A 20,942-nucleotide genomic window follows, 5' to 3' on the forward strand; every position below is an offset into this window, starting at 1 on the left:
TCTTCTTTAGATATCAAGTTATTGATAACGATATCTCCAAGTTTTTCACCTAAACATTCCTTGATATTATAGGGATGTTGGAACGTATTATTCTTTATGGCCTTTCTTTTTTCAAGTTCGTTGTGTGATCTATCTACCGGTTTGTTAAACGTACGTGAAATTATAATATTATGTTTAGTTTAAACGACACTATATTTTAAACTATATTCTTACACAGATCCAGAAAAGCCTCCGAGTCTTCATTTTCAGCACACCGATCCATAACATCAGGATTCATATTTGACCAATAAAAGTTTTATATTTAGGTTAGTTCATTGAATTTTTTTCACACTTTTGAACTCATGTACAAATATTAAAATGTTAGACGAAACCTGTAGAAATAATATAAATAAAAATAATAAATATTTTATTTAAATTTAAATACTTTTTGTAACCATGTTGATAAAAAATAAATAAAAATATGTACAAATAGTTATAAATCTATTTATAACTTTTGACAATTATTCTGATTACATGCACATTTATACGTATACTAGTATCGTGTCCAATCACCACTGGTCGAAATCGACTATGAAAACCGCTTTGATTGTATAGTAAACATGCTCTAAAAGTCTAAAATATTGAATTTTTATCGCACACATAGTTTAGTATTTGAATTTGTGCTCAATCTATTTTTATTCGTTTTTTGAGAAAAAACAGATATTTCGTGTTTTAATTTTTTAATAGTATATATAAGCTACAAATATACAGACATTGCTGTATATTTTGAATAACAAGCAATAATTATCTATGTAATTGTATTATATATTATTTGTATGTATTGGCTATATTACTGATTTTTATATTTTTTATTACCCAACTAATGCCGGTTAAATATTATTTTTAATTTTATTTTACTGGACCGACAGTACTACTGCTGTATTTATATTTTTATATTACCTGCCTTAATACGGTAATATACGTGTACTTTTTTTTTTGTTTTGTGCAACGCAACCGGATAATATACATTTCTAATGATATATCACATTTTCCACTACAATGTATTCAGGACATTATTTGAATATTTATTGGTACGAAACGAAACATTAACAAAAATAAAAAATGTCTAACTTTTATTTCAAAATATTAAAATTAAAACTTAAGGTTCACGCCTAAAAGTGATGTTTAGATTTAATAATTTAAACAACATTTTTTTATCGACTAATAATATTGTTAATTGTTGTCGTCACATTAGGTATATAATTAGAAACTTAATGAAATCTAAATTCTATAGGTATTGTACAAATAATTAAAAATCAGCAGATATAGAAGTGTTCGTCGTCAATTATAAGTTACGTATCTTAGTCCAATGCACGGTGTCGTGTAATTAGCAAGTAGGTAACAACATAATTTAATAGTTTTTTTTTAACCACGTCTACCTACATATTTTGTTTTAAATATAAGTATTTTATTTATAAATTTATTGTTAATAATTTAATAACAGTAAAATAAATTACTATTAAATTAATAATATTGCTGTGTATAACTTAAAACATATTTATTTATACACTATTTAAATTTACATATTATATAACAAAAATCTTATAACATGACATAATTCATAAATAATAAAAATAATTGTTATGATAATTTATTTATTTCATGTGAATGCCGTATTTATGAAAAAAAATTGTAGGTACAATGTTAAATTAAAGTGACCATTTCACAATAAGTGACTGTTTCTTGAAATATAATATCTCATAAAATGGACCAATTTGCATTAAAATATAGATTTCACGAAGTTGTTGCAACGTAAAATATTATATATAAATTGATATTATATTATATTATTATATATAATAATAATTATTCTTCTTTGTGTATATCTATTAGCGACAAACGTCAGCAGGTGATATAATAACATATATTCGTAAATCATAATACAAGCATCATGGCTATTTCATAAATAGGCAGTTGACAAGCAGTTGAATGAATGGATAAATCTGTGCGGGTAGAGGATACATAAGGATATTTTTATGCGGTCTTCAACTGTATCTGAAATGTTTAAATTATTAAAAACGATTAACGTTTTGTTCGATATTCTGCAAGCATATAAATTTGATTTTTGTTGTCTTTCAACAGCTTTTACCAAGTCACGACATACCCGCTTCTATTATTTTTGCTAACAACTGTTGCGCGTAAAATGTTATGTTTTTCGAGTGAGTTCCGCATAATAAATCACTTCAGTCGTGTACTCTCCATAATAACCCCCGACGTCGGTAATATTGATCACGGCAATGGAAATTATAGAGAGTAAAGCGGTGAAAATTGTGTGCATTATAAAGTAAGTATTATATAGCTACTGAAGTAATGTGGTTCCTTAAAAATCAATACGTTGAAACTACAAATAATTGTATGTATATACTGATCTTGCAGGGAGGGCGGTGGATATGGTTACATACGTCTTGATATAAGTATTTAAATATTAATTTAAAAATATGTAAAATATTAAACCCGTGATGATTTTATCCACTGATCACAAAGCAATTCTATAATTCACATAAAAATATCTTGATATCACACTATTTTTTACGTATCCACGAAATCTAGAAGGAGAATGACGCTATCACGCTGATGATGATTGTAAAAACATTTTTTAAATACCTAACTTATGTCTTATAAACTTAAAAAATAATATAACTAAAAACATATATTTATAAAGTATTTGTTTTGTTTTATTTCAGATTTAGATCTACAAGAATAAAGAAGTTAACATGTAAAAAAAAAACGAAATATTTAAATTTTCAATAATTTATAGTAGTATACTTTTTTATCCAAGACTATATGTTTCTATTTGAAATAATTTTAAAATAATATCTTCTTACAAGTACACGAGTAAAGAAAAGCGTGCAATTCGCATTGAATATATCGTTTAAACTGTATTGCCAGTTCATGACTCCCGATCAGATTTGTACCTTTATAGTCACTTTCGTCAAGACTATCACATAAATTATTCAATACGAGTATTCGATATTTTACGAGTCAGCAGGTGGCTCGTACAGAGGTTGGACCGTCGGTATCTATAATACCGTAAATGAAATCACAATGAACAGTATGAAGAGGAGTGCCGCTGTGTCATCTGTATAATGTCACCGCCGTCGCCGAGGGAGTAAAGTAAATATTAACTCATAACATTATAAATGCAATAAACATACTCGTAGTACCGATACTGCTCATTGCGAACATGTTAAGCTATTAAAATAGTATAAATTAAAAGTAACTGTTGTAATTGCTATGCACATAAACTGTAAGGGTCGGAAGTACGAATATACAAATATATTTAGGTATACCTACAATTTGCATAATTTTTTTTTTTTTTGGTTTGTGATGTGACAATAACCTTTTGTACGACAACACGATATTATAATGAGTGATTCATCAAACACGTGCGCCTTAATTTTTACATTTAATAAAATTCTGATTTATCATAGATGGGGGGGGGGTTAATGCTCAGACTCCCGGAATAATTTTCTAGCTACGGTCTTGGTGTTTTGGGTTATACTTGAAGACCATGTACTTACTCAAATTCTTGAAATATTTTATACTACTACTTAAAAAGTATCCTGTGATGATTGAAATTTATTTTTTTTTTCGTTTAAGAGAACCCTCTGTAAATAATTTAGCGGATAATTAAAAAAAAAAATTGATATACCTAATTCAAAATTTGACCAAGTTTTAGTTATTATAGTTGTTATTATTGTTATACCTAACCTAAGGATGAAAGTCTTTAAAAATTATATTACAAAAATATAAAATAGATTATACTTGGACCATTTTTATAAATTATAAATATAGGTATTGATAGATAATGGATTACTATAAATTATTACAATTTTCAAATTACAATGGCTCCGATATCTTCCAAACCTATTATCATCGACTATAGAAATTACAAATTTATAAATATTAAAAAACTACTCTTTCGTATTCGATTCGTCAACATTTTCAGAAAAATTATTTGTTAAACAATTTAATGTTTAAAAAGTGCATATTGTCATTTTAAAATCGGAAGTTTACATCTCTACTGTACACTCCCATAAGTAGAACAAACAAACTCTATAATTTGAAAATATTTATAAATAATTGATTTCAAAAATCAAATTTTGAACAACTGCATTACTGAAGAAAAAAATAGGGTAAACACGCTCGGTGACGGTGAATAATCCTATAAACTATAAAGAGTAGGTACACAAATATAGTTTTAAACAATATACATAATCAAACCGGAGATTCTTTATACTATAAAAATGTTATCTCAAAGGTAAATATTATTTTACATTTAGTTATAGACACGCGATAAACTGTAGTACAGAAAATTGTACTTAACGTTTAAATGAATGTGTTTACTCGATGCTCATGTCTCATTGTAAGTACATACGATACGAATTCGTGACATAATATAATTACGTAATAGTTGGTTGTTGCATGTCTCAGGGTCAAACCATATTATTATTATTATTATTATTATTATTGTAATAATATACGTAACACCTACCTATGTATTAATAACCGTTTTATAGAGAATAACTTTGGATTTAAGTCAGATTTGTCGAATGAACGTATAATATATAATGTGATAATAAAGTCAAATATTACGTGTCATTAAATATACTCCGTGAAACGTGTAACTCACATGCACCAATTGTGTGTACTCCGTTCTCGCGTACTTCCGTACTAGCGATTATAACAATATACCCTCCTGTACACACTTATAACTCACTGTTGTATAGTTGTCATAATAGACATTTCTACATAGTGTAGGGTGACGGGCGACGGTGGGAATTTGTGTTGTGACACGCGGTTTACGTGCCATATTATACTTGGTGTCCTGCAGTATTAATTACAGTCGTTAGCGCGAGAGTAAACTGTAGGGTGTTAAAGTGGCCGCGTCTATACACATGATATTAACACTATTCCGACACACGTCTGCACCGGAGTTGCGTTTCTATAATGATCATTTTTACGATGTTGGTGAATCGCGACTCAATCCGTAAATTAAGTACGAATCTCGGCTCGAAGACGCGTACGGATTGCTATAGGTGCATAGGTAACGTATCTACATTTTTTTACGACAATTAAATTTCGATTGTACTCAAATTAATTATTCCTATCTATATTCTAAATTTATATAAATTTATTTTAAAAATAATGAATTTGAGTTATTTTTATTTTGTAAAATATTTTTTATGAGAAAAATGACTTATTATTAGTATTAACACAAAACGCTAATATATGTTGTGATTTATCAATAAATTCACGCGGTGATTCCACAAGTACGTTCATCTTAATTTTTTTATTAATAATAAATTTAACTGTTCAAATTTTAAACTTTGGAAATTTTAAGTATACTTTAGGTTTTAAGACCATATTTTCAATTGTTTAAATTTAATTTAAAGAATTTCCAATGGTGGTACAAACTTATTTTTTAAAATGAAATCAATATTTTTTATTCTAAATGTCGATGGATTAATATCAATTATTTAAACTTTCAAACCCTCATAAAACACTCATCATCCAGACCTCTATTGGACCTATTACCTTCGTAGCACACTAAGTAAAATAACCTAAAAAATTAATCGTTTAAATTCTGATGAAATATAAATATTTTAAAAAATGTCACTCGATTTAAAATTCATAAAAAAAAAAAAAACAATTCTCATTTGAAAAAATCAAGTTTGCATTGTCATAGGACTTCTTTAAATGATTTATAAAATCTAAATATATGAAGATCTTAAGTACACATAAAAGTTACAAAAATCAGAACTCAAATAAAAGCATTGTTAAATGAAAAATGGGGGTAAACATTATTGGTGAATCACTTTTCATATTAAAGTTCGTGAAACTATATTATAATAATGACAAACATCAACCAAAAGAACCACTCAATCATTTTTTTTCCTATAACAAGACCTGAAAACTATCTAATATTTTCGCAGCTTTAAATAATCACTTCCCAATCACTGTTGATCGATTTGCGTGATTTTTTTTTGACTACTAGCAGTCACTCACACAAGGAACAGAGATTGATGTAATAATCGTGGTTACTTAAGTTACTATATAACATTTTACTTTACCCAATTATCAAATAAAAAGAATATGCAAATGTTTATTCATTATGTAAAGTTTTTGATTATTATTCACCCGTGAATTGAAACATCTTAATAATCTACTTGAATTCCTAAATCGAAATTTATAAGCAAGATTTTTTCATTTCGTAGACGGCGTGTTTGTAGTTTCATATCATAATGATAAGATTGGTTTTTACCTTTTTAAAGTATATAAAAGTACATATCCGCATCTATAATATTATATTTAAACATTTTAATTAATGTTATTTTGGTCGGTATTAAACCTAATGGTTGATGATTTTTTTTATTTAAGTATGTTGCACTTGCGACTCTTAGATCATAAGCTGCGATTGTTCTAATCAAAATCAAAAATAAGTTTTAACTGTAGTTTGTCCAACTTTAATAATGGAAAATAACACTTAATAATCAAAAATAACTGGTAAAACGTATCTTTACGTCTTACTTTTAATTTGTCAGTTTGTCGCCATTTATAAAATGTATAAAACTATATATGTATAACCGACGGCCTATTTCTATTACATTCCCATTAGAGGAACGTTGAAGTTTTGCGGCCATGTGTCAACAGGACAATGTTTACTAAATGTCTATAATGAAACTAAAGATATACCTGTATATACTTGAGAAGAATATAAATAATTTAAAATACATATAATACTATCGTATATACAACTGTAAACATTGCCCTGTTGACATACAGCTGATTTCGACTTCAATAATATCGTGTAGTCAGCTATCAAGTTGTTTTATATACGTCTATGGGTTTCACTAACGATTTGCTTAAGTCGTTTACCAATGCCTTCGTAAATATTTCACCGGCACTGTTGGTCATAATATAATTACGGCGCGGCGCGGCGTGTCAATGTAGGTATTCTATATACCTACTGTATATGTTATATATATAATGTGCATAAAAGGTACAAGTGGTACGACGTAATATTTACGCGCGGTTACAACCAGACCCGAATTAGTCCGAATGATTGTGGTTTTGAACACCGAAACGAATTAATTCATTTTGATAATGTGCCTACATACCAAACGGTATTTGATTACTGGAATGTCTATTATTACGGTTTCAGACACGTTGATGAAAATGCAGGCGACCGTGAATATTATCACCATCAGTTCAACACACTATACACTATATAAGCTCGGGGTGGTCACGAAATTCGCACCGGGCTTATATATCAACACAAAGGTCTAATACTCAAATCGAATCACGGAATCGTAATAATCATCGCCATTGCAATATATTCAGAGACGAGAATAATTATTACAGTACCTAACGCCAGCCTTGAAACGTATAGTCGTTGTGTGCGTTGTACTCAATCACAGTTAGACCGCAATATTTTAGTTGTTATATAGATTCAAGTAAGTGTAATTTATTATTATTTAAAAAAATGCGCATTTTGAAAATAAATATTATAAAAGAAAGTATAATACATGATACACGTACACGGGTTATGAAAAAAAAAAAATAATGACTGGTTGTACTCAGAAATCTACCTATGTCCCGCACAAAGAATAAGCGGAATCGGTGGCAAACAAAATATATTCTATGAATCGAGAGCCGAGAGGTATAAGTCTCGTTAATATCTTACAAATGCTTACTTTATGAGCGCCAATTATTTTTTGGACAATTTCAGGGAGCATGTATAAATTGTGCTAAAAATCGCAGATAAACAAAAAAAAAGGTACCTAGACGCCATTAAATACCCCGAAAAAGAAAATATGATTAAAAATCACTATCACAAAAAAAAAAAAAAACATAGATAATTAAAGAAAATAATATATCCAAGTATGCAAATGGCAATCTAGATATGCTTGAATTTGTATAAACGATAAGCCATCACTACAAAAATGTTTAATGAGGCAATAAAATGAAAATCTATATTATATTATGTAAGCTATAGCAAAACATTTTTTTTTATTTTCATTTCATTTTTTTAGAAAGTAAAAATTAACAATGCAATGCACGTTAAAACGGCCGTGCAACGCAATAATTTCATTGACATATAAACTCTAAAATTAAAACAAATTAAACTAAGACAGTTTTTGTATACCTTTTTTGTCCCGGCTCGATATAGGTATGTATGTTATACAGGTAGTGTCTCAAAATCGACGCAATTAACGAACACCGAACTATAGGTAATACAGAATGATAGGTTTTTTGCGTACACGAAACATTACTAATATCAAATATTATAATAAGCAGTTAAATTAACGTTGGAAGTGTAATATTTATAATATTCTATAAATGGGTAAAGGATATTCAATGCATATACACTTTTTTCTGAATACTATTATTGGTGTATCTAGTTTATACACGCATAAGTGTAACTAGGGCTTGACATTAAAGGATAATTAAATTCACGTAGATATAAGCAGTATCATTAAAGCAACAAGGAATTATATGAAAAATTTCCTTCTCGGCTCACTTCACTCCTAATAATTTGACTTGAAGAATTTATTCGTCGTTAATATAATATAAATACTCGAGTTTCAAAAAATATAAATTGTACATAATCAATTTCGGGTGTGATGAATATATTTATAAAATCACAAATTCGGTTCGATATAATTATTAATCACATTTCCATAACTACTTATCTGTATTTTACACATAACTAGACAATCAAAAAATTAACATAAAATAATAATATAAGACGTATACAAGTATACAACGAATTATTAGATTACGGGATTTCTTTTAATAGTTAATTGATGAAAAGTATTTATTGAATAATAAATAATAATTATTATTCTTGTATTTCGGCGTCAAGATTATTGGGAAATCGTACAATATTTATTATTGCTTATTCTACTCTTCTTTATAATAGCTGCATAAAAAAAAAATTTTAATTAAAAAACTAAGGTGCAATAATTAAGTAATGTTTATAGTTTATTTAAATTTAAAATCATAAGCAATCATTTAAATAAAAATATGTATCTTTATTAAATCTAATCAAACTGTAAAAATTAATATTTTAATAATACAATAACTATTAAAATCGTAATTAAGTATAATAAAATTGATGTAAAAAATGTAATAATAATCCTCAATAATTAGATTTAAATATATATAATTAAAAAAATCAACAACTATACACATATATATATATATATATAGATGTGTGTGTATATTTATATAAATTATTAAAACCAACCAACCACTCGTTAATTTAAATAATACTTTTTTCATTGTATTAATCTGTTTTTTAACGTGTTCATTACATAAATATATGTTTTAATGTTTAAATGCTTTCAGTCGCAGTCTCGCTAACGAGGTTACACCCTACGACCTACGAACCGAAATTTATTATGGATGTCTGCACCGTGCGCAACAATACTACTGCAAGGCGCTCGACGACGACCAAATAATATATTATTATTATTATCATCATCAGTAATAGCATTATAACGTTATTGCAGTTATTAACAGTATTAATATTTAAATTTTTGTTATGATCATTATTATTGTAAGAACCTACACGTATTTAGGCCTAAGGGATGCAGCCGCGCAGAATCAATCTTTTGTACTATAGGTACCAACCTTTATATACCTTTATGCGATCTAGGACAAATGGACATAGCCGTTTGGACGTAGGGACAATTGGACGTAAAAAAAGAAATATATAAATCAGTAAATAAAATTAATAAGCCACTTATATTTATTAACATAAATCAAAAATGAATATAAAATAATTAAATATACAAATTTGTCGTTATATAAAATATTAAAATTAAAAATGTATTTAAAACAAATGTTTTATTATAATATAAGGTACGCCAACAATTAAAAACATTTAATTTCAAAAAAAGTTATTTATATTAATTATATTTATTTTAGTAGGTGCGTAGAAATGTATATAAAACATATGAAAAAAATTATTTATTTTTTAAAATATCTAAATGTTATGAATGTCTAACATAGTTATTTATATTAATTATATAACTTATCTTATGTAATAATATTATAAAATGAACAACATTTTATTTTAATTCAGAGATATATTTTGAGCGATTCCGCGTAAAAATTATATTTTAGTTATAGTGTCATACCTTTGAACAATTTTTAGGTTAGATTAATATATTTTGATGATCTATTATAATATAATTTATTTTTTTTTACCTCCAAACGGCTACATCCATTTGTCCCTATACGACCTTTATATCATTAGATACATAGCTTATACTTATACATCATTCAAAGTGTACATATTTTAATAATTAAAAAGGAATAGGTAGGTGTTTAATCATATTATTTAATAATATTATTATTATTTATTTTTGATACACAACGTTGTATATAATATTACTAGGTAGGTAGGCGGTATAAGGGTTTCTGACGGTACCTATTAATTGAAATTTATGTTTAGATTTGAATCAATTTAAACACATGATTTTGAATAAATTAAATTAAATTGTTGATAAGCCGTGTAGTATAGTTGTAGTGATATTATGTGAATTTCATTTCATACAATTCAAAAAATACTAATTAGAATATTAATTTTAAGTATATGTGTTATATAATAATAATAATAATAATAATATCAAGAAAATATTTCATGCATAAAAAAATAAGAAATTATTTTGAAACACGCTTATTCGTATTTCGATAAATCAAACAACTTTTTAACCCTTACTTATACCTACGTATTTTATTAAATGAAAAATAACCACATTTATTTGATTCGATAACGATGAAACTTGTATTTTCTTTTCATAAATGAATATTTTTATAAAATTATTATACAACAGTATAACACTGCTATGTATATATATATATTATGAAACAACTTAATATAATCAGTATACTATAGATAATTGTATAATATTTTCATAGATTTATTTACTAGAACTTAGGTTTATTAGTTGTAATCACGTATTTGGCACAAAAAAATTTTTCACCTTCAATATTACCATTGAGGGTTACAAAAATGAATCTTTATCGCAGAATCTGATTATAATTCCACTGGTATAAATATTTTGGTTTAAATAACCTAGATAATATCAAATACTTAAGTTTCACAAATACACCAATTATTTTTCTGAACCGTTTAAAAATATTGTATTACAATGTTAATTACGTATAGATATTAAAAAAAATAAATGTTTTACAATTATTTTTGTGCAAACAATATAAGTAATATGATTTGGTTTTGTACCATGTCACTTAAATTAACTTAACAAAAATTTTAAAAACGATTTAATGGTAACCATTTAAAATACAGCTCAAAATTATTTTAAATAAAGATAAATCAAGCAATAGAGTATAAAAAATTAATATTCAATTATACAATTTTTTTTTTTTTTTTATATATATATAAAATATTTATTGACAATAAAATATATTAATTTCTAATCATTAGTTCCTACTTATGATAATAAATACTTCGCGTAATACGAGAGGGTATATAGGTATTGTAATATAAACAATAAACATGTATAAATTTATAAATTATAAAATATATTGAAGATTTGGAACCGTAATTATAGAATCACATTAGGCGGGATGTTGTTTTATATTTATAAACATCCTAACGCATATTGTGATTATACAACTCCCGGCTCTGATTTTGAAGATTTTGCCTCATATTGCCAACAAATATTCGTTAAACACATAAAAAAGTTGCATAAATAGGTACTATATAAAAATTATTAAAACAGAAATGCGTAAGTACCTAGGCAATATGAATACTTGTTAGTTATTTAATATACATATATATTTTATATATCTATAGCAGAGGTGGCGAACCTTTTTGGGGTCAAGTGCCAAATTTTCCCAATTAAGGTTTTGGAAATTTTTCACGTGCCCAAAGGAAATTCATTTTTCTAATAATAAAACAAAGTTACTGATTTATTATACATTATTTTACTAAGTAAGAACATATTTTGTTGGAAATTATAATTTTTTAAATGTATATAATTTGTTTCTTTGAATTTCTTTTAACAGTTAGTTAAAATCAAAACTTTATAAACAGCAAAATTTTTAATTATTTAAATTATTTCACGTGCCATTGAAATTTAATCAACGTGCCACCTCTGGCACGCGTGCTGTAGGTTCGCCATCCCTGATACAAGGTACAAGGTACAATATTTTTATAAAATAGGCTTAACTTTTTTGTCCAATAATAATGGATATTGGATGTCATTTTATAAGTTTATAACCATCTTTTTGCTTGCTTAATGTGGGCTGGTAATAGTTCATCATCATAATTATCAAACGCACATTCCGCATTCAAAACTATAGTTCGTAAATTTACTAGTGATTAGGATAAAATACATTGAAATTACAAATAAAAAAAATATAATCGTATTTATAAAGTGTATTCTTATAATATTACATGTAATTTAAAAATATAACCGATATAATATAGCATATCCATTTATAAGATGTTATGAGTATACCTAAAAGGAAATTTGCAAACACGTTGACTAATTCAATAATGTTTCACGATATTTTATTAGAAAACTTAATATAACAAATGACGAAAAATTACTTAAATTATTTTCACATAGAGAAACACTATTTTGTTTTTATATGTTGACTCTGCGTGGACGCGTAATTAATAAATTATACAAGTTAAACGTTTTGTACAGCAATATTGTTTTTTAAAACATAAGATTTGATAACAGTTGTAAGATAAAAATATTATACATACTATATCATAAAACAAAAAACCATTTAATGTACATAATTTTGAAAATGGTAAATTAATATAACACCTGTACATTATTTGTCAATTATAGCTAGTCATTACCATCGTATGTGTCCAATTTACTTACCGTTGGTATTAATAAGTACAACGGTCAGATAAAAGAGACACATACGGTGACAAGACGTAAGTTATTACCACGCTCCTAAGGGTCTGTCGTCGGTCTAAATACTGTAGTGATAAAACGTTATAGGTATTCAAAAATCCCAAAAATATCCTGGAATTCGTTTTTATGTAATATCATTACTACTATTGACTTTACTGACTTATATAGTCTTATACTAACAAATGTATGTATAAAGTCTTGCAAAAATCAGTACCCCACTCTGCTTAATATAATATGTAATGATTGAAAGGACTCGAAATCACCGGGGACGGTTATATGTCTTTAAATCAATTACCTATTATATTATTATTTAGTAAAATTACCTCTCCGATCCTTGTAGCGACTTGCCAGTTGAAACTGTGGTTAACGTCTGAGATATAAGATGAGACGACCGATTTGTATATTTTAAAATAATAAGACTTTTTTCTTTGATTCATTACTGTTAATTTTATTTGACTTTTTAACACACATTAATATACGTATTATAAATTATTATTACAAACGTTTATAACTAACTACGTCTTACTGTATAGACGATCTGCGTAGTCTTTTACACTCGCCTTTGACCGTTTGTACAAAACGACAAGAATAACGCGTCTGGCGTTTTGACTGAAAACTGGGCTCCTTATATCTAATGTTGTGTGTATGTGTGTACACGTGTGTGTGTGTGTGTGTGTGTGTGTAATATCTTATCGCTATATTTTCTTCTATTCAATATCTCATTATCTGTAACTTATTCTTATCTTTAATGGCTCACAATTATTATAATTATTTTATTACACATTTTAAATTTAAAAAGGAAATGATGGCTTAGACGCACACCATTACATATATATAAACTTTTATCATAAATATAAGATATATATACATATTTTTTTTATATATACAATATACATATAAACATATTACTTATGTATAATATATTAATATTTATCTGTGACTTGACGTTTTTAGTAATTCAGTAACTCACCTAAACAATTTTCAATAATAATTTAGGAAATTTACAAACTAACAATTGTTAACGACTTGATATTATACCGAGTATATTTTTGCATTTATTTGTACACCATGATTTATACGCGTAAGATACATCCTTTTATAGTTTTATTCTTTTGTATAAATATATATAAAATCTATGAAAAAATAAAAATAAGACAAAACTATGTTTGTATAATACACATTTTAAACTAATATTTTACTGTACACTTTATACATTTTAAATTAAGTTAAAAATACTTTCAAGTTTTTATATTTTGACTTGGCCTATTATGTTAAAAAATGTATACATGTAGTACATGCTTATCAACTTATTCGAGCTGAACATCATTAAGGCGTGGAGCATGTTAATTGTTCATGTTGTACTGATTTTAATGTAATTTATACGTGCGTAGGATATGTATCACGTGTGAATAGTTGAGTGATAATTGCACCTTGTTAGAGCTAAAAAATAACAACCCTTACACTACATTCCCCGCAACGTGGCCACGTTATGTGTTAAATTACTACCGAACAGATGGCGGTAAATCTTTGTAATTTTTTATTTACATAACGACTAACCACTCTAAAATCTCGTTGTATTATCAACAAAAATACTTTTATACTCAATGGCCATTCTTTTTTTAATTTTTAATTTTTTTTGCCTTGTCCATTATAAAACCATGAATCACATTTTAAAAATGATAGAGAGAAGTATTATGTTGTTATTGAATTGTATAGCAGTGACCAAATATCCCGTTACAATAATGTATTTTTAATTAAAATTATCAATATTTAATTTGCATTTAATATACATCGCTGTGGTATTCACGATATCTTGTATATGAACAATTGCGATTGTACAACCAATAAATCTATATAATAATCAATTATACGTCATCAATGGAATGTAACTTACATTATGTAAGTACTACGATGACGGCATGATGGTATACTGTATCTACAGCCACTGATATGACTTTTGAAAATAGTTTACTTACAGAAGACTATGTTTAGATTTATTAAATTTATAGTATTAGAGTGAAATATTAAATATAAAAGTAACAAACTGAAGTAATAACATTATCTTTGTTCGTTAAAAAGTATTTTATTTGCATATTATAATGTTATATAAATATTTTAGCTATAAAGTAAGTTATTAATTATTTTAGAGTACATCAAATTAATATCGTTAGTATATAATTGTTTGCGTTAGATATAAAAATAATTTTGAAAAATTACTTATGACGTTTAGATTCAACAAACTTTAATCCAGTAATCTTATAAAATGTTTGAAGTAAAAGCACTAAGACATGAAATGAGGTTTAAAATAATTATTTAAGCCGATTTTAAATTTATCTACTCGTTGTTTATATAGTTAAGATATACCTTCACAATTGTAAGTACATTTGGATGTTTTGACAAATGGATAAGACGCAAATGATACACACGACTCATTCGATATAAAATGATATACACAAAAGTTCAACGTTAACATTTAACAGTATCGACACGAATGACTTACGACGTGCATAAACTACTCGTACTTATGAAATTAAAACAAATAATGACATTTGTTCGATATAATATAATGCATTATTCTCATTGTGCATATGAAGGATTCAAGGATTTACATAACCCACCCCGTTGAATATCCTCTATATTCAGAATCCAAATAATCAGGGTCATTAATTATTATTATAATGGGTATTTTAGTTAATTTTTGTTCGTTTGAAATTGAATGATATAGGTATTGATATCATGGACGTCGTTCAAAACCGCACATTTTAGACCGTTCAATCAATACCACAAATATTAATTTTTCTATTCTTAAAAAGGGAAATAATCGACAGTTAACAATTAGGTAAACATTTATTCTTGTTAAATACAATTTCGTGAAAATAAGTCAATGTATGAGATCTTATAATTTTTATATTAATGAAAAATAACTTTATTTAAAAACAATTCAATACCTATATAATAAGATAAAATAAAGTATATTTAGTAGATAATACTTAAATTGGAATAAATGTACTTCCTAGCAATTTCAAATAGTTTATAAAATTAATTTCATTACTTGTAATTGTGTGATTTTTATATGATAACTAGACACTAGTGCGTGGTTCCAAATGGTGGATAATGTGACTTGAGATAAATCTGTGCGTTATTGATACCTGTGTGTACAGTATTGAATGATTTGATCCTGGGAAAACTATGCGGAATCGATGCATAAAAGTGTCCGGATTTGAACGACGACCGCCGGGCGCCGGATATTACATTCGTATTTCAATTATATAAATTGTACGTTTAAATTCAAGTCGACTAACCACCGTAATTAATTAGTGTTGGTGCAAGCTCGGCTATCAAAAATATTAACATGGTAATAAATTCCCGGGTCCCGGTGCATTTGTATATTTTTGTTAGGAAACACAATTTTACGTGAAGTCTATAAATTCGATTCAATGATTTGTTTTTATCTGAATTAAAAGTTTAAACATTTTTTGAGTATATTAATTTATATTATTGAAATTTATACTTAAATGTTGTTTGGATCTTCTCGCATATTTTATAACTTTTAATACTTTGAATAATTTATGAGAAAAATTGAAAAGTTGATATAAAATGAACAAACTACAACACTACACACATCCTATATAATCAACGTTTTTTAAGTGATTTATGTAAAGATAATATTATAAAAACTGAACTTAACTTCAAACTAAAAAAATATTTTCGATGATCCGGCATCTAATGGAATTCGACCACAATTGTATTTTATACCCGCGCCAACTCATTTAAAACGATAATGAAATAATTATCGATGGATTTTGAATCAGTTACAGTACTCACAATACCAGTTGTATGACTGGTAAAGAACGCTCATTTGTCAATGTAATTCTCAATTTAAGTGAAGAATTTAATAACGTGCCAGTAACCACGTTCAGACGATTGCGTTTAAAATGATAGCGAACTGATATTACTCGATTCAGTAATGATACCTCATTATTGATGTGTTATTTGATGAATTTCGACGATCGGTTTAATTACTGTACTTATAATCGCTCATTTTCTGTTAATCATAAATAGTATACTTTCTTCAACTATAATAATTATTTATAATTCTTCGAATAATTATTCGCCATGTTTATTATAACGGCTGCATTCTCGATTAGTGTTATACACATTAGTTATTAGTAATTGATTACTGGAAATTCGACAACGATGACGTGCGGCATAATTTGTTCGAGTAAAATTCAGATTCGTTTCAAGAACACTATGATTGGTGGCACATAAAAATATATAACATAATATTCTGAATCGTACGTAGATTATTATTATATTATTATTATTATTGACTAGTGTCAATAACTTATTTAATATTTATTAACGTTCATTAAGTAACTATAATAATAAGATGTATTAGTAGTATTTGCGTTTGCATGGTTGTGAAAATATCGGTATACATTTTATATTTTTTAAATTAAACGGATTAGAAATTAAAAACAATTAATTGTATATTATTCAAAAATTATTTAGAATTTAATTTTAATTTTATACGTTAACAAAATTTAAAATTTTTTCTTATTTTTTTTTTTTTTTATTTTATATTACATATTTTAGCCCATTTTAATTACATGTATATGTACCTATTTTTGGTTTTTTATTACATATAAATCCCAGCCCAAATAGTAATAATAATAATGGTTATAATTTCTCGATAAAACTAAATGACAAGTCGTGGACGTCGTTTACACTGCTCGCTCGTTATTGTACACACCGATAAGCGAGATCCAAAAATCCCAAAATCAAACTAATTAGATACGGTTCGGCAACATTTCGTTTATTATTTTTACTGATGCGTACATCGTACAATACTGTTATAACAAGGCAATGCGTTACACACACACACACACATATATATATATATACACATTTATATACATTATGTACGGTTCGAATACTGCTTTTTCCGTTTATTGAAAAATAGTAAGGCACCAAGGCGCGCTATACGCTATAGGTACGTCAATTGGGATATTCGTTCGTTTTGATTTATTTATTTTGTCGCTCAAAGAGGGTCCGACATAACAACGAGAAATGCCCGAGGTGTACCTCACCACTATTATACCGCCGAGTTCTTGTATCCGAACTTGATTACGACAGTTTCGCCCGAATGATTTGTTTTCACCGTTTCGAACGAGAAATCCGCTGCCGAACCAAACCGTCGTCGCTGCAGGTTAAGTCGTCCACTCGAACACAATTTAATCAAGCCAGAATCTCGATATCTGCCGAGTGCCAGACACGATATTATTAACATAATGCCTATGCGGTAGAGAACGACTTCGAAAATTTGCGGAATCGCGAAGACTTTAATAAACAGTACGGTTTCTCTGTTTTTATATTATAATATTATGTACGTTATCGCGGGCAAAGTTGGGTTTTAAAAACAACAGAATCGTCTTCTGCTCAAAACGATAATATTTAATAATATTATTATCGACGTTGCTCTATAATGATATACTAAATTAAACATCGCGTTTTACATTTAAAACGACGCGGAATCGTGTATAAATGGTTATTTTAAAATCAACACGATTCGTAATCTCGTGGCAGTCGTAATATTACGCGGTATACCGTTTTTTTACGAATTCGACGAATTTTTGTTTGTCCGCCTAAAAAACTGTACACATTAGCTAATCCGCGGAGATCGGCCCACCATTCGGCAGTACCCAATCTTATCAAAGTCCGTGAGAAAATTATGTATACATTTCTCGTTTTGTTGGCCCTTCTAATCGTCAATCAAAACCGGCAATAAACTATTTGACCGAAATATTATTTTCCGACAAAGTATATTATATCGAAATACTACTATAGCAATTAAGCAATGAGACTAATGACAATAATATAGAAATCAGAAATCACAGACGCATATCTACAAAATTATAGATCATATTAACATGAGTAATAACAATTATTTTAATTGCAGGCTATAATCAGCTGCCCTACACTGTAGCGTGGACATTGTACGTTATTTACACGGATTATTGACGGATTGGCGGATTATATCAATGTAATGTAAACGACCTTATTACTATATGTTATTATTATTTATTACTCGCGCGTTGTATAAATTAAGTCTATAGGAGTGTAAGTAATTTTTTTATTATAATACACGATAATATCTAGTGAAATAAACATTTTAGATTTATAGCGACTATAATATTATATTATTTGATGTGCGGTTGTTAAGTATTGTACGATACGTCGATAACAAAATGGACTTTTGAGTCATAGGTTTACACTCGTTGTGGATAAAACAGAGAGAATTTTTATTCAATTTGACCTTTTAACTCTGGTATATGTCTTATATATAATATATGAGCATAGATATTTTTTTTTAATTAGCCGACGATTATATTGCATACATTAAATTACATTTATCTATTTTAAATATGTCATGTTTATAAATTATAAATTATTTGTATAAATAGGTTTGCACATTTATTTACTTATGTTAATTGGGTTAATAGTATAGTATGCAAACAGTTTTGTATTATATTCGTCGTGAACGTATTCTTATCTGTCACAATATGACTTGCAGTGCCACAACATAATATAAACTGTAATTAATTATTCATAAACATGTATAATATGTATCAGCTGATATCCATATAATATAATATTATTGAGTATAAATCCTAGCCCTAGTTATAATAACATTTGTATGTTGAAATGTGGGGAGTCTTGAGTTTTTATGAATTATAAAATATTTCATAAATATAGTTGCACTTCACTACTACCTAAACCCAGTGGCGTAGTTACCGCTGCGGAAACAGAGACAGCTGCCTCGGGGCGCAAAATATCAAATAAGACAATATCGGTTTTGTGTAATTGTAAATGTATTTTTATTTAATTTGAAATAAAATATTTAATGTAATAAAAGTGTGATTGGGTTAATTTTATAAAAAAAAAAAATAAAACATAAATTTGGTCACGGCAAAGTCTTAATGGCAAGAGGTCGAAGAATCGAATTAATATCAGGTAGAGCGAAAAATATATATTTTGCCTCGGGGCGCTGACGAGGGTAGTTACGCTACTGCGACTAAACCAACGGATTTAGTACAATACTTAGACTCTGATATAATTTGAACTAATAATTGTATTATTTAATACTGAAGAATGTAGATCATAAAGTATTTCGTAAGTCAACTAAAAATCTTTAGTCTAACATATATAATTATTAACCGATTAAAATTTCTTATCTTAACTTATTTTGTCTTATATCTATAAAAATGTGTCTCAACTGTTGATACACTATGCTTGTTAGCGAAACCAAATTATATTTTCTTTTATATTTTATTGAATGTGTTATGCTGCTGCTGCTGCTGCAATTACAGCAACAACAACAAAAAGCAATATTAATTAAAATGTATTACCTACATAGAAAAAAATTGGTTGGGACTAATAATTTGCTCGTATACTATACGTACCTACGGTACTTGTTACACCTATCCAGGATACCTACTATTACAAGTGAATACGGTTAGTAAGTCATGGGTGCAAAAGGGATTAAACATTTCATTGAAAGAAGACAATATTGATAATTAAGATAGAAATGTTTTATGTAGGTATACGGATAGAAAATTACGGTGCGTACTATAATTGCCTCCCCAAATATGCGAATTGCCTACTACCCTAATCGCAAATAATAAGGTTAATGTACACTACAGTTGCCTCCGATGAATAGGTATAGTTCGTAATTATATACGAGTTGTCTCCCAAGAATTTTCACATTAGTTGTTTCTCGTATACAATTACGTATAGGTTATTTATAAACTTTATTATGATACACACTACTTGTGTTATAAAATTATATAAATTAAGCTTTCAGTAACATAATAATTTCGTTTACTCTTTTATTCAAATAACTCTGTACAGTTGTAATTATTTAGAATTATTTAATTTTTTTTTAATTTTTAAAAATTATTTAATATTTTTTATTATTAAAGTTATCAGTCT

Source organism: Rhopalosiphum maidis, chromosome 3, assembly GCF_003676215.2.
Source record: "Rhopalosiphum maidis isolate BTI-1 chromosome 3, ASM367621v3, whole genome shotgun sequence".
Lineage (NCBI taxonomy): Eukaryota > Metazoa > Arthropoda > Insecta > Hemiptera > Aphididae > Rhopalosiphum > Rhopalosiphum maidis.